The sequence below is a fragment of the Macaca mulatta genome, chromosome 4 (genome assembly GCF_049350105.2).
Source record: "Macaca mulatta isolate MMU2019108-1 chromosome 4, T2T-MMU8v2.0, whole genome shotgun sequence".
Classification (NCBI taxonomy): Eukaryota; Metazoa; Chordata; class Mammalia; order Primates; family Cercopithecidae; genus Macaca; species Macaca mulatta.
Window position 1 is genome coordinate 99,753,896 of NC_133409.1, and position 15,833 is coordinate 99,769,728.

The following is a 15,833-nucleotide window of genomic DNA, read 5'->3' on the forward strand; positions in this document are numbered from 1 at the left end:
CTGTTGGTGGGATTGTAAACTAGTTCAACCATTATGGAAAACAGTATGGTGATTCCTCAAGGATCTAGAACTAGATGTACCATATGACCCAGCCATCCCATTACTGGGTATATACCCAAAGGATTATAAATTATGCTGCTATAAAGACACAAGCACACGTATGTTTATTGCAGCACTATTCACAATAGCAAAGACTTGGAATCAACCCAAATGTCCATCAGTGACAGACTGGATTAAGAAAATGTGGCACATATACACCATGGAATACTATGCAGCCATAAAAAAGGATGAGTTTGTGTCCTTTGTAGGGACATGGATGCAGCTGGAAACCATCATTCTTAGCAAATTATCACAAGAACAGAAAACCAAACACCGCATGTTCTCACTCATAGGTGGGAACTGAACAATGAGATCACTTGGACTCAGGAAGGGGAACATCACACACCGGGGCCTATCATGGGGAGGGGGGAGGGGGGAGGGATTGCATTGGGAGTTATACCTGATGTAAATGACGAGTTGATGGGTGCAGCACACCAACATGGCACAAGTATACATATGTAACAAACCTGCACGTTATGCACATGTACCCTACAACTTAAAGTATAATAATAATAAATAAATTAAAAAAAAAAAAGAAAAAAGAAACAGTGAGCTTGAAGAAAGGCTATTTGAGAATACATAGCCAGAGGAGACAAAAAAAAAGAACAAAAAATAATTAAGCATGCCTAGGAAATAGCCTCAAAGGAGAAAATCTAAGAGTTATTTGCCTTAAAGCAGAGGTAGAGAAGGAGAAAGGGGTGGAAAGTTTATTCAAAGGGATAACAACAGAAAACTTCCACTACCTAGAGAAGGATATCAATTTCCAACTACAATAAAGTTATAGAACACCAAGCAGATTTAACTCAAAGAAGGCTATCTCAAGGCATTTAATAATGAAACTCTCAAAGGTCAAGGATAAACAAAAGAACCTAGAAGCAGCAAGAGAAAAGAAATGAATAACATAAAATGGAGTTCCAATATATCTGGCAGCAGACTTTTCAGTGGAAACATTACAGGCCAGGAGAAAGTGGTATGACATACTTAAACTGCTGAACACAATACACAATTACTCTAGAATAGTATATTCAGCAAAAATATCCTTCAAACATAAAGGAGGAATAAAGACCTTCCCAGACAAACAAAAGCTTAGGGATTTCATCAGCACCAGACCTGTCCTACAAGAAATGCTAAAGGGATTAATTCAATCAGAAAGAATCAAATATTATGAACAAAAAAAATTATCAAAAAGTACCAAACTCACTGGTAATTGGTAATAGTAAGTACATAGAAAAACACCAAATAGTATAACACCATAACTATGGTGTATAAACTACTCTTATCTTAAGTAAAATCACTAAGTACTGAAAAAATCAAAAACAGTAACCACAACTTTTCAAGACATGGACAGTACAATCATATATAAAAACAAACAACAAAAATTTTAAAAGTGAGAGAACAAAGGTGTACATTTTTATTAGCTTGCTTTTTGCTTGTTACACAAACAGTGTTAAGCTGTAATCTGCTTAAATTACTGTGATATAAGATAGTATTTGCAAACCTCCTGGTAACTTCAAATCAAAAAAGGTACAACAGATATTTTTAAAAGGGATAAATTAAAGCATATCACCAGAGAAAATCACCTTCACTCAAGGAAATACAAGAAGGAAGAGAAGACCACAAAACAACCAGAAAATAAATAACAAATGACAGAAGTAAATTCTTACTTATCAATATGAATATTGAATTAAAATGAACAATACTATTCAATCAAAAGACAGAGAATAGCGATAGAATACAAAAACAAGATCCAATGACCTGTTGCCCACAAGAAATATACTTCACCTATGAAGACACACATAGGCTGAAAATAAAGAGATGGAAAAAGGTATTCCTTATCAATGGAAACCAAAAAAAAGCAGGAGTAGCTATACCTCTATCAGACAAAGTAGATTTCAAGACAAAAACTATAAGCAGAGACAAAGCAGGTCAGTATATAATGATAAAGGGGCCAATTCAACTAGAGACTCTAAGAATTTTAAATATATATGAACTGAACACTATAGCATATATATATATATACACACACAAAAAAATAGTATTAAAGCTAAAGAGATATAAGATATAAGATATTTTAAAAATTGGAGATTTCAGCATCTGACTTTCAGCATTGTACAGATATTCCAGAGAGAAAATCAAAAAGGAAACATTTGATGTAATCTTCATTACAGGTCAAATGGACCTAATAGATATTTACAGAAGATTTTATCCCTTTTAAAATCTTGTGTGACTGCAGAATACACATTCCTTTCCTCAGCACATGGATCATTCTCAAGGATAGATCATGTATTAGGACACAAAACAAATCTTTAAAAATTTAAAACATTGAAATAATACCAAGTATCTTCTCTGACCACAATGGAATAAAATTAGAAATAACTAACAAGAGAAATTTTGGAAACTATGGAAATTAATATGTTCCTGAATGACAAGTGGGTCAATGAAGAAATTAAAAAGAAAATTGAAAATTTTCTTGAAGCAAATTATGATGAAAATACCATATACCAATATCAATGGGATATGGCAAAAGCAGTACTAAGAAGAAAATGTATAGCTATGTGACTACATTTAAAAAATAATTAAAATAATAACCTGAGGATGTATTTTAAAGACTGAGTGAAGCAAGAGCAAACCAAACCCAAAATTAGTAGAAGAAAACAAGTAATAATAATTGAGAGCAGAAATAAATAAATTTGAAGTGAAGAAAGCAATACAAAAGATCAATGAAAAAAAAGTTGTTTTTCTGAAAAGATAAAATTGACAAACATTTAGCTAGGCTAAGAAAAGAAGAGAGAAGACTCTAGTAAATAAAATCAGAGATTAGAAAGAAGACCTTGTAATTGATACTCTGCAGAAGTTCAAAGGATCATTAGTGGCTACTATGAGCAACTATATGCCAATAAATTGGAAAATTGAAAAGAAATAGATACATTCCCAGAATCATAAAACCTACCAGGACTGAACCATGAAAAACTAGAAAATCTGAACAGACCAGTAACAAGTAATGAGATTGAAGCCATAATAAGAAAGCTCCCAGTAAAGAAAAGCTTGGAACGCAATGGCTCCACTGTTGAAATCTAACAAACATTTAAAGAACTAATACCAATACTATTCAAGCTATTCCAAAAATTAGAATAGGAGAAAATGCTTCCAAACTCATTTCACAAATCCAGTACTATCCTGATAATAAAACCAGACAAATACAAATCAGAAAAAACCCCACAAAAACTACAGACCAATAAATATTGATGCAAAAATTCTCAACAAAACATTAGCAAACTGAATTCAATAACACATTAAAAAGATAATCGATGGACCGGCACACAAGATAGCCAAATACAAACAGCTCCAGCCTCCAGCTCCCAGCGAGTGACACAGAAGATGGGTGATTTCTGCATTTTCAACTGAGGTACCGGGTTCATCTCACTGAGGAGTGCCAGACAATTGGTGCAGCCTGACCAGTAGGAGCTGAAACAGGGCGAGGCATCACCTCACCTGGGATGTGCAAGGGGGAAGGGAATCCCTTTTCCTAGCCAAGGGAAAATGAGACCCACAACACCTGGAAAATCAGGTAACTCCCACCCTAATACTGCGCTTTACCAAGGGTCTTAGCAAATGGCACACCAGTAGATTGTATCCCACACCTGGCCTGCAGGGTCCCACGCCCACAGAGCCTCCCTCATTGCTAGCACAGCAGTCTGAGATCTAACTGCAAGGTGGCAGCGAGGCTGGGGGAGGGGTGCCCGCCATTGCTGAGGCTTAAGTGGGTAAACAAAGCCACCAGGAAGCTCCAATTGGGTGAAGCCCACCACAGCTCAAGGAGGCCAGCCTACCTCTGTAGACTCCTCCTCTGGGAACAGGGCATAGCTAAACAAAAGGCAGCAGAAACCTCGGCAGAGGTAAATGCCCCTGTCTGATAGCTTTGAAGAGAGCAGTGGATCTCCCAGCACAGAGGTTGAGATCCAAGAATGAACAGACTGCATGCTCAAGTGGGTCCCTGACCCCAGAGTAGCCTAACTGGGAGACATCCCCCACTTGGTGCAGACCAACACCTCACACCTCACACGGCAGGGTACACCCCTGAGACGAAGCTTCCAGAGCAAGAATCAGACAGCAACACTCGCTGTGCAGCAATATTCTATCTTCTGCATCTTCCACTGCTGATACCCTGCCAAACAGGGTCTGGAGTGGACCTCAAGCAAGCTCCAACAGACCTACAGCTGAAAGTCCTGACTATTAGAAGGAAAACTAACAAACAGAAAGGACACCCACACCAAAATCCCATCAGTACGTCACCATCATCAAAGACGAAAGGCAGAAAAAACCACAAAGACGGGGAAAAAGCAGTGCAGAAAAGCTGGAAATACAAAAAATCAGAGAGCATCTCCCCGTCCAAAGGAATGCAGCTCATCACCAGCAATGAAACAAAGCTGCAGAGAGAATGACTTTGACGAGTTGAGAGAAGAAGGCTTCAGTCGATCAAACTTCTCAGAGCTAAAGGAGGAACTATGTAACCAGCGCAAAGAAACTAAAAACACTGAAAAAGAATGGATGAATGGATAACTAGAATAATCAATGCAGAGAAGACCTTAAAAGAACTGATAAGAGATGAAAACCATAACACGAGAAATATGTGACAAATGCACAAGCATCAGTAACCGACTCGATCAACTAGAAGAAAGAGTATCAGCAATTGAAGATCAAATGAATGAAATGAAGCAAGAAGAGAAATATGGAGGAAAAAAAGTAAAAAGAAATGAACAAAGCCTCCAAGAAATATAGGATTATGTGAAAAGACCAAATCCACGTCTGAGTGGAGTGCTTGAAAGTGATGGGGAAAATGGAACCAAGTTGGAAAACACTCTTCAGGATATCATCCAGGAGAACTTCCCCAACCTAGTAAGGCAGGCCAACATCCAAATTCAGGAAATACAGAGAACAAAACAAAGACATTCCTTGAGAAGAGCAACTCCAAGTCACATAATTGTCAGATTCACCAAAGTTGAAATGAAAGAAAAAATGTTAAGGGCAGACAGAGAGAAAGGTCAGGTTACCCACAAAGGGAAACCCATCAGAATAACAGCAGATCTCTTGGAAGAAACTCTCCAAGCCAGAAGAGAGTGGGGGCCAATATTCAACATTTTTGAAAGAATTTTCAACCCAGAATTTCACATCCAGCCAAACTGAGTTTCATAAGTGAAGGAAAAATAAAATCCTTTACAGATAAGCAAATGCTTAAAGATTTTGTCACCACCAGACCTGCCCTAGAAGAGATCCTGAAGGAAGCACTAAACACGGAAAGGAACAATAGGCATCAGCCATTGCAAAAATATGTCAAAATGTAAAGTCCATCGATGCTAGGAAGAAACTGCATCAACTAGCGAGTGAAATAATCAGCTAATATCATAATGACATGATCAAGTTCACACATAACGATATTAACCTTAAATGTAAATGGACTAAATGGTCCAATTAAAAGGCACAGACTGGAAAATTGGATAAAGAGTCAAAACCCAGTAGTTTGCTGTATTCAGGAGACCCATCTCACATGCAGAGACACATATAGGCTCAAAATAAAGGGATGGAGGAAGATATACCAAGCAAATGGAAAACAAAACAAAAGCAGAGGTTGCAATCCTAGTCTTTGATAAAACAGATTTTAAACCATCAAAGATGAAAAGAGACAAAGAAGGCCATTACATAGTGGTAAAGGGATCAATTCATCAGGAAGAGCTAACTATCCTAAATATATATGCACCCAATACAGGAGCACCCCGATTCATAAAGCAAGTCCTTAGAGACTTACAAAGAGACTTAGACTCCCATACAATAATAATGGGAGACTTTAACACCCCACTGTCAACATTAGACAGATCAATGAGACAGAAAGTTAACAAGGGTATCCAGGAATTGAACTCAACTCTGCACTAAGCGGACCTAATAGACATCTACAGAACTCTCCACCCCAAATCAACAGAATATACATTCTTCTCAGCACCACATCACACTTATTCCAAAATAGACCACATAGCTGGAAGTAAAGCACCTCCTCAGCAAATGCACAAGAACAGAAATTATAGCAAACTGTCTCTGAGGCCACAGTGCAATTAAACTAGAACTCAAAAGTAAGAAACTCAATCAAAACCGCTCAACTACATGGAAACTGAACAACCTGCTCCTGAATGATTACTAGGTACATAATGAAATGAAGGCAGAAATAAAGATGTTCTTTGAAACCAATGAGATCAAAGATACAATATACCAGAATCTCTGGGACACATTTAAAGCAATGTGTAGAGGGAAATTGATAGCACTAAATGCCCACAAAAGAAAGCAAGAAAGATCTAAAATTGACACCCTAACATCACAATTAAAAGAACTAGAGAAGCAAGAACAATCACATTCAAAAGCTAGCAGAGGCAAGAAATAACTAAGATCAGAGAAGAACTGAAAGAGATAGAGACACAAAAATCCCTCCAAAAAATCAATGAATACCGGAGCTGGTTTTTTGAAAACATCAACAGAATTCATAGACCACTAGCAAGACTAATAAAGAAGAAAAGAGAGAAGAATCAAATAGACACAATAAAAAATGATAAAGGGGATATCACCACCAACCCCACAGAAATACAAACTACCATCAGATTATACTATAAACACCTCTATGCAAATAAACTAGAAAACCTAGAAGAAATGGATAATTTCCTGGACACTTACACTCTCCCAACACTAAACCAGGAAGTTGAATCCCTGAATAGACCAATAGCAGGCTCTGAAATTGAGGCAATAATTAATAGCCTACCAACCAAAAAAAGTCCAGGACCAGATGGATTCACAGTCGAATTCTACCAGAGGTACAAGGAGCAGTTGGTACCATTCCTTCTGAAACTATTCCAATCAATAGAAAAAGAGGGAATCCTCCCTAACTCATTTTATGAGGCCAACATCATCCTGATACCAAAGCCTGACAGAGATACAACAAAAAAAGAGAATTTTAGACCAATATCCCTGATGAACATCGATGCAAAAATCTTCAATAAAATACCGGCAAACCGAATCCAGCAGCACATCAAAAAGCTTATCTGCCATGATCAAGTGGGCTTCATCCCTGGGATGCAAGGCTGGTTCAACATACGCAAATCAATAAATGTAATCCAGCATATAAGCAGAACCAAAGACAAAAACCACATGATTATCGCAATAGATGCAGAACAGGCCTTTGACAAAATTCAACAGCCCTTCAGGATAAAAACTCTCAATAAATTCGGTATTGATGGAACATATCTTAAAATAATAAGAGCTATTTATGACAAACCCACAGCTAATATCATACTGAATGGGTAAAAACTGGAAGCATTCCCTTTGAAAACTGGCACAAGACAGGGATGCCCTCTCTCACCACTCCTATTCAACATAGTGTTGGAAGTTCTGGCCAGGGCAATCAGGCAAGAGAAAGAGATAAAGGGTATTCAGCTAGGAAAAGAAGAAGTCAAATTGTCCCTGTTTGCAGATGACATGATTGTATATTTAGAAAACCCCATCATCTCAGCCCAAAATCTCCTTAAGCTGATAAGAAACTTCAGCAAAGTCTCAGGATACAAAATTAATGTGCAAAAATTACGAGGATTCAGACAAACAGAGAGCCAAATCATGAATGAACTCCCATTCCAAATAGCTTCAAAGAGAATAAAATACCTAGGAATCCAACTTACAAGGGATGCAAAAGGACCTCTTCAAGGAGAACTACAAACCACTGCACAGTGAAATAAAACAGGACACAAACAAATGGAAGAATATACTATGCTCATGGATAGGAAGAATCAATATCATGAAAATGGCCACACTGCCCAAGGTAATTTATAGATTCAATGCCATCCCCATCAAGCTACCACTGACTTTCTTCACAGAATTGGAAAAAACTGCTTTAAAGTTCATATGGAATAGTGTCACAATAAACATATGTGTGCATGTGTCTTTATAGCAGCATGATTTATAATCCTTTGGGTATAAACCCAGTAATGGGATGGCTGGGTCATATGGTATTTCTAGTTCTAGATCCCTGAGGAATCGCCATACTGTTTTCCACAGTGATTGAACTAGTTTACAATCCCACCAACAGTATAAAAGTGTTCCTATTCACAATAGCAAAGACTCAGAATCAACCCAAATGTCCATCAGTGACAGACTGGATTAAGAAAATGTGGCACATATACACCATGGAATACTATGCACCCATAAAAAGGGATGAGTTTGTGTCCTTTGTAGGGACATGGATGCAGCTAGAAACCATCATCCTCAGCAAACTTTCGCAAGAACAGAAAACGAAACACCGCATGTTCTCACTCATAGGTGGGAATTGAACATTGAGATCACTTGGACTCAGGAAGGGGAACATCACACACTGGGGCCTATTATGGGGAGGGGGGAGAGGGGAGGGATGGCATTGGGAGTTATACCTGATGTAAATGACGAGTTGATGGGTGCTGACGAGTTGATGGGTGCAGCACACCAACATGGCACAAGTATACATATGTAACAAATCTGCACGTTGTGCACATGTACCCTAGAACTTAAAGTATAATAAAAAAATTAACTTTCATAAGTACAACATTTAAAAAGCTGAGAATATGTAATTCCAAAAGTTTAATACACCTTATTAATCAAGTAATTATAAATAAATATGAATTATATGAAAAAATATATAATTCATCATTACCAAGTAAGATTTATAACAGGGATGCAAGGATGGTTTGACATACACAAATCAATTAACATTATACATTATATCAACAGAATGAAAGGCAAAGCCATATGATAATTTCAATTGATAGTAACAATGTATTTGATAAAATTCAATATCCTTTCATAATAAAAGTCCTCAAAAAAAACCACCTAAATATAGATGGAATATACCACAACATAATAAAAGACTTATATGACAGACACATAATTAATACCACACTGAATGGAAAAAACTGAAAGCCTTTCCTATAAGATCAGAAACAACAAGGATGCCCACTTCCACCACTGTTATTTAACATAGTACTGGAAGTCCTAGCTAGGGCTATCAGAGAAGAGAAAGAAATAAAGGTTACCCAAATTGGAAAGGAAGATGTCAAATTATCCTTGTTTGCACATGATATGATCTTATATTTGGTGAAACCTAAAGGATTTACCAAAAAACAACAACAAAAACAAACCTGTTAAAACATTTAAAACTTCAGTAAAGTTGCAGGATACAAAGTCAACATACAAAACTCAGGTACATTTTTATATGCCAAAAGTCAACCATCTGAAAGAGAAATTAAGAAAATAATTCTATTTAGAATAGCTATAAATTATTTAAATTCCTGGAAATTAACCGAAGAAGTGAAAGTTGTCCACAATGAAAACTGTAAAACATTGATATAAGAAATTGAAGAAGACACATAAAAATAGAAAAGTAGTCCATGTTCATGAATTAGAAAAATCAATATTGTTAAAATGTCCATACAACATAAAACAATCTACAGATTTAATACAATCCCTATCAAAATACCAGTTACATTCTTCACAAAAATAGAAAACTCTAAAATTTATGTGGAATGACAAAAGACCCAAAATAGCTAAAGCTATCCTATGCAAAAACAACAAAAATGGAAGAATTACATTTGCTGACTCCAAATTATGCTACAGAGCTATAGTAACCAAAACACCATGGTACCAGCATAAAAACAGGCACATAGATCATCAGAACAGAATAGATAACCTAGAGATAAATCCATACATCTACAGTGAACTTATTTTTGACAAAGGCTCCAAGAACACATATTGGGGAAAGGACAATTTCTTCAATAAACAATGCTGGGAAAACTGGATATCCATATGCAGAAGAATGAAACTAGAACCCTATCTCTCACCATATAGAAAGTCAAATCAAAATATATTAAAAAGGCTTCAAGTTATGAAACTTCTCAAAGAAAATATTGGTGAAACTCTCTAGGACATTGGAGTGGGCAAAGATTTCTTGAGTAATACCCCACAAGCAAAGGTAACCAAAGCAAAAATGGACAAATGAAATAACATCAAATTAAAAAGCTTCAGCACAGCAAAAGAAACAACAAAATAGAGAGAACCCACAAAATGGGAAAAAGTGTTTGCAAACTATGCATCTGACAAGGGATGAATAAGCAGAATTTATAAGTTACTCAAACAACTCAATAGTAAAAAATCAAATACTTTGATTTTAAAATGGGCAAAAATTCTGAATAGACATTTCTCAACAGAAGAGGTACAAATGGCAAATAGGTATAGGAAAAGGTGCTCAACATCACTGATCATCAAAGAAATGCAAATCAAAACTATGATGAGATACCATCTCACTCCAGTTAAAATGGCTCTTATCAAAAAGTCAGGCAATAACAAATGCTGGTGATGATGCAGAAAAAAAGGAAACCCCTGTACACTGCTTTGGGGAATGTAAATTAGTACAACCACTGTGAAGAACAGTTTAGAGATTCCTCAAAAACAAAAAATAGAGCTACCACATGATGCAGCAATCCCAGTGCTAGGCATATACCCCAAAGAAAGGAAATCAGTACACCAAAGAGATAGCTGCACTCCCATGTGTATTGTAGCACTATTCACAATAGCCAAGATTTGAAAACAACCTACATGTGCATCATCAACAGATGAATGAATTTTAAAAATGTGCTACATATACACAATGGAGTACTATTCAACCACAGAAAAAGAATGAGATCTTATCATTTGCAACAATGTGGATGGAACTAGAGGTCATTATTTTAAGTGAAATAAGCCAGGCACATAAAGACAATCATCTCATGTTCTCACATATTTGTGGGAGCTAAATAGTAAAACAATTGAACTCCTGGAGATAACGAGTAGAAAGATTGCAACCAGAAGCTGGGAAATGTAACAGGTAAGAGGGGTGGGAGCTGCGGGAAGGATTAATAAGTACAAAAAAGTAGTGAGAAAGAATGAGACCTAGTATTTGCTAGCACAACAGGGTGACTATAGTCAAAAATAATTTAATTATACATTTTAGAATAAATAATACAATTGGATTGCTTATAACACAAAGGATAAATACTTGAGGTGATGAATATCCCATTTTACATAATGTGATTATTAAGCATTGCATGCCTCTATCAAAATGTCTCATGTAACCCATAAATGTATATACCTACTATGTACCCACAAAAACTAAAACTAAAAGTAAAAATTTAACAATTATTATCCCTATTTTCTTCCATACTCATCCACCTAGAATTGCACTGGTATGGCGCAATGGTACTGGTATGGTATAGAATTGCACTTGTATGGCACATACATGAATTCAGTTCTTGTATACAGTTTCTGTACTACTATTATATGCTTAAAAGTTATTGCATGCTTACAATATGCTGGGCACTCTTCAAAGAAAATTACTTGTGTATTATCTAATGTAATTATTATAACCACCCTATTTGGGTATTCCTTTTATTACCCTCATTTTACAGAATAGGAAACTGAAAACAGCAAGGTTAAATAATTTGCTCTGGGCTTACTGTTAGTGTATATCAGAGCTGCGATTCAAACAGAGGCAGCATGACTAGGCATGAGTGTGCCTAACCACTCTGTTCTCCCACTTTCTACCTGGTGCAGATCAGAATCACAGTGATCTGCACATGCAGTACCACTCCTTCTGCTTTCATTTAAGAGAAACAGCAAAATGGATTGAATCAAAGTAATCATTTGTTTAGGGGTACATCTGTATTCCTGATGGAGCAACAATTAATCCTGCATTAACCTCATGGTAAAAACATCAATTGTTGTTGATTTCTCTTATGACCAAAAAAAAAAAAAGACATTTCTAATTATCTCCTGTACTCATTATTATGTTTCCCACATTTAAAAAAGTCTTGAATTTCTAGTAGGAAAGTTAATATCCAAGGACTCTAACCTGCAGTCTACAGACAAAAACATAACAAGGGCCACCAAATAATATGGACATATTAAATTTGAATCAAGAATAGCATAATGGCACATGTTTGGCTTTCATAACCAAGCTAAATCCAAATATGATTAAAAACAAAATAATACAATAGAACATGACAATTTCTGGCAATATAAGCCATCAAAAGGAATAGTGAGTAAAGCTAATTATTTGCACATAAAGCAGTGCATTAACTGACAACTCAAGTGTCTATCAAAGCTGTTCAGGCACAGCTGGGTGCTGTAAGCCATCTGCACTGAATAAGCCTTCCAATTAAAATATTTCTAGCCATTGGGAAATCACAAGTCTTTCTCAGTACTGGGCACTGGTTCCAGTGGGCTGCTCACTGCTTACCCCACAGTTTTCTTTCAGACTCTTCCTAAGGTTAATAAAAGGCAGCTACTTTTCATTAAAACCTGCTTCTAGGCCACGTGCGGTGTTTCACACCCATAATCCCAACACTTTGGGAGGCCAAGGCGGGCAGATCACCTGAGGTCAGGAGTTTGAGACCAGCCTAGCCAATATGGTGAAACCCCATCTCTACAAAAATACAAAAATTAGCCATGTGTAGTGGCTCAGACCTGTAATCCCAGCTACTTGGGAGGCTGAGGCAGGAGAATTGCTTGAACTCGGGAGATGGAGGTTGCAGTGAGCCAAGATCGTGCCATTGCACTCTAGCATGGGTGACTGAGTGAGAGTCTGTCAAAAAACAAAAAACAAAAAAAAAAAACAAAAAGACCTGCTTCTATTATCTAATATCTAAAACATTCTTCATTTCCCCCTAATACCTCAAATGCTTCACATAGTGGGGAGAAAGGACCCATGGCAACTGATAAAATAGTCCTGAACATGAGATGTCTATTTGAAGAAGCACAGAAGTAGAAAGAAAGTAGAGAGCAGTCTAGATAAACTTTGAAAGCAATCTGAGACAGTGAAGACTTCTGGACATGGAAAAAGCATTTATTGGACACAGGCCCACTAAGTGTCAGATGCTATTGCCTTTGGTTAGAAGTAACCATCATTCTCAGCAAACTAACACATGAACAGAAAACCAAACACCGCATGTTCTCAATCATAAGTGGGAGTTGAACAATAAGAACACATGAATATAAAAAGCGGAATATCACACACCAGAGCCTGTCAGTGGGAGAGGGGTTAGGGGAGGGATAGCATTAGGAGAAATATCTAATGTAGATGATGGGTTAATGGGTGCAGCAAACCACCATGGCACATGTATACCTGTGTAACAAACCTGCATGTTCTGCACATGTACTGCAGAACTTAAAGTATAATAATAATAATAAAGTAGGCACCTGGAAATCAACTAATCACACCCATTTATTCAATCTGCCACTAGGTTCAGTGCAGAAGCTAAACTGATTTGTCCATTCTATTCTACTGTGTAGGCTCTGGAGTAGAGCTGCCTGGACTTGAATTCCAGCTCTGCTTGCTACTTAGGAGACATTTCACTTTGAACTATTTGTGTAATCACTCAGCCTATTTCTCACCTATAAATTAAGGATAATAAAACTACCTACTTCATAGATTATTATAAAGGTTGAGATTCAAAATGTATGTTATGCACCAGTATATGGTAATCATACAATAATTGTTAGCTGAGCTATTAGATGACAAAAAACCTCCATCTTATGTCTTAGGTGATCAATGTGTAAAGGTCTTAATCTTCAATATGCACAGTAATTTAAAGCAGTTTTTTTATACTGTTTTTGAAGCCCAAATAGGTCTAGAAATAACAAAATGAATTCTGCATCCTTGCATTACCCTTTACTGAGTCTAGTCACTATATAAAGATCAAGGGAACTTCAGTTGCCTAAATGAGCTAATCTTTTCTAAAAATATAAAGAAAGGAAAACAAAGCAACTAGAGGCTACATTGTGCACTTATTTACCAGAGTAGACAGAACACTAAGTTTATGGTGATTAATAAATGCCTTGACGAATTCTGAGAAAAATATAGAGACAATTAAAACAAGTCCTGGGGAGCCCAACTCTTGCTCTCATATGCCTGATTACTACCCTTCTCTCTATAGTATTAGGCATTAGTAGCCAAACCAAAGATTTTTTATTATTGCACTAGATGTACAGTTCCATTCAGTCTGTATTTTTATTACAGGTAAAGATGGAATAATTACCATCCATTGATATGACCATAGACCAGAACAAACTAAAAAGAAGAAGAAAGATAAAAGATTATACAGTTGCTCTCTGGTGTCAACAATAGTCATTGGAGAACATACTATTTTGTGGCCTGTTATTTTTTTTTCTGGGACACATTAATTTTTTTTTTTATTTTTTTTATTTTTTTTATTTTTATTTTTTTTTTTTTTGAGACGGAGTCTCACGCTGTTGCCCAGGCTGGAGTGCGGTGGCGCGATCTGGGCTCACTGCAAGCTCCGCCTCCCGGGTTCATGCCATTCTCCTGCCTCAGCCTCCTGAGTAGCTGGGACTACAGGCGCCCGCCACCGCGCCCGGCTAATTTTTTGTATTTTTAGTAGAGACGGGGTTTCACTGTGGTCTCAATCTCCTGACCTTGTGATCCGCCCGCCTCGGCCTCCCAAAGTGCTGGGATTACAGGCTTGAGCCACCGCGCCCGGCCTTTTTATTATTATTATTATATAAAGTAATGAAAACTACAAACACCCAAACAGAGACTTGAACCCTGGATCCTCAGATTAAAAGTCTGATGCTCTACCGACTGAGCTATCCAGGCACTCCTGGCCTGGTATTTAATAGCTACATGGACAATAATGAAATAAAGTATATTTATTGCTATTTCTCATTTTTGGGTCATATAATAGCATGATCTAGGATCAATAGGGACCTTAGATTAATCTATGACTCTGTGAGAATTCACCAAAATCAATCTACTGACTCACAAAAAACAAAGCACCAAGAATATATATTTACAAACCTCTTCTAAAGAGTGAAAACTGCCTTGTTGTTTAGAAAAAGTTATGGACCATTGATATATATAAAAATGACAGTAAAATAAAATAAAAACTAGGCCCACAATAATCTGGAAAAGAAAAGATGGAAAGAGAGAAGAGGACACCACTGTGTAATAAGACAGAAACATGGACTCATCATAATTCCTCTTAGGATAAGACCTTATGTATTCAGAAGAAATGCCTTGCTAAGTCATTGGATACTGAGAGTAAGAATCCAGCAGAATGTCAACTAACCAAAAACCATTTATTAATTTGCAAAGGGAAGTGAGTGAAACCACAGGATATGAGAGAGGCAGAGAGTCTCCCACTGTGATTCACCTTTCCACTATGGATTTATCAACTCAAGCCATAGGAGAGCACCTGGTTTCTCCAAAGCCTTAGAGTTACCTTAGGGGAGAGGCAGAAATACAGTGAGAGTGAAACATACTGGGAAAAGATACAGGCATTTTCACAGGCCAGGGATGAAGAAGAGAATGACATTTTCCATCCAGGCTCATACAAAGTAAGTCATTGTATGGGAACACACCCCTCAGCCAGAATTGAGAGGCAAGTATGGAGCATACTGGATTGGGCTGTAACTGGGTCCTCTCTCATCACAGGATGGGAGTGGGAAGAGAGCTGCTGGAGCTGCTGGTTTCTCTTGGGTGGTGAGATTTGCGGCCAGGTCTAGCTTTGCAACCTGGGACCAGTTTACATGTGTCATTGTTGAATGGCCCAGCCTGCTACTTTGGTAAGTCAGGGGAGTGAGCTGAACTGGCTCTAAGGAGCAATAGGGTGGCAGATATCACTCTT

The 15,833-nt window shown here is 37.2% G+C and overlaps 1 non-coding gene across 1 annotated transcript; it reads right to left on the reverse strand.

Moving 5' to 3' along the window:
• Window positions 1–14,730: 14,730 nt before the first annotated feature.
• Window positions 14,731–14,803, reverse strand: TRNAK-UUU (transfer RNA lysine (anticodon UUU)). Its single transcript has one exon. It is a non-coding gene; the product is annotated as a tRNA-Lys (tRNA).
• Between the last annotated feature and the right edge of the window lie 1,030 nt (window positions 14,804–15,833).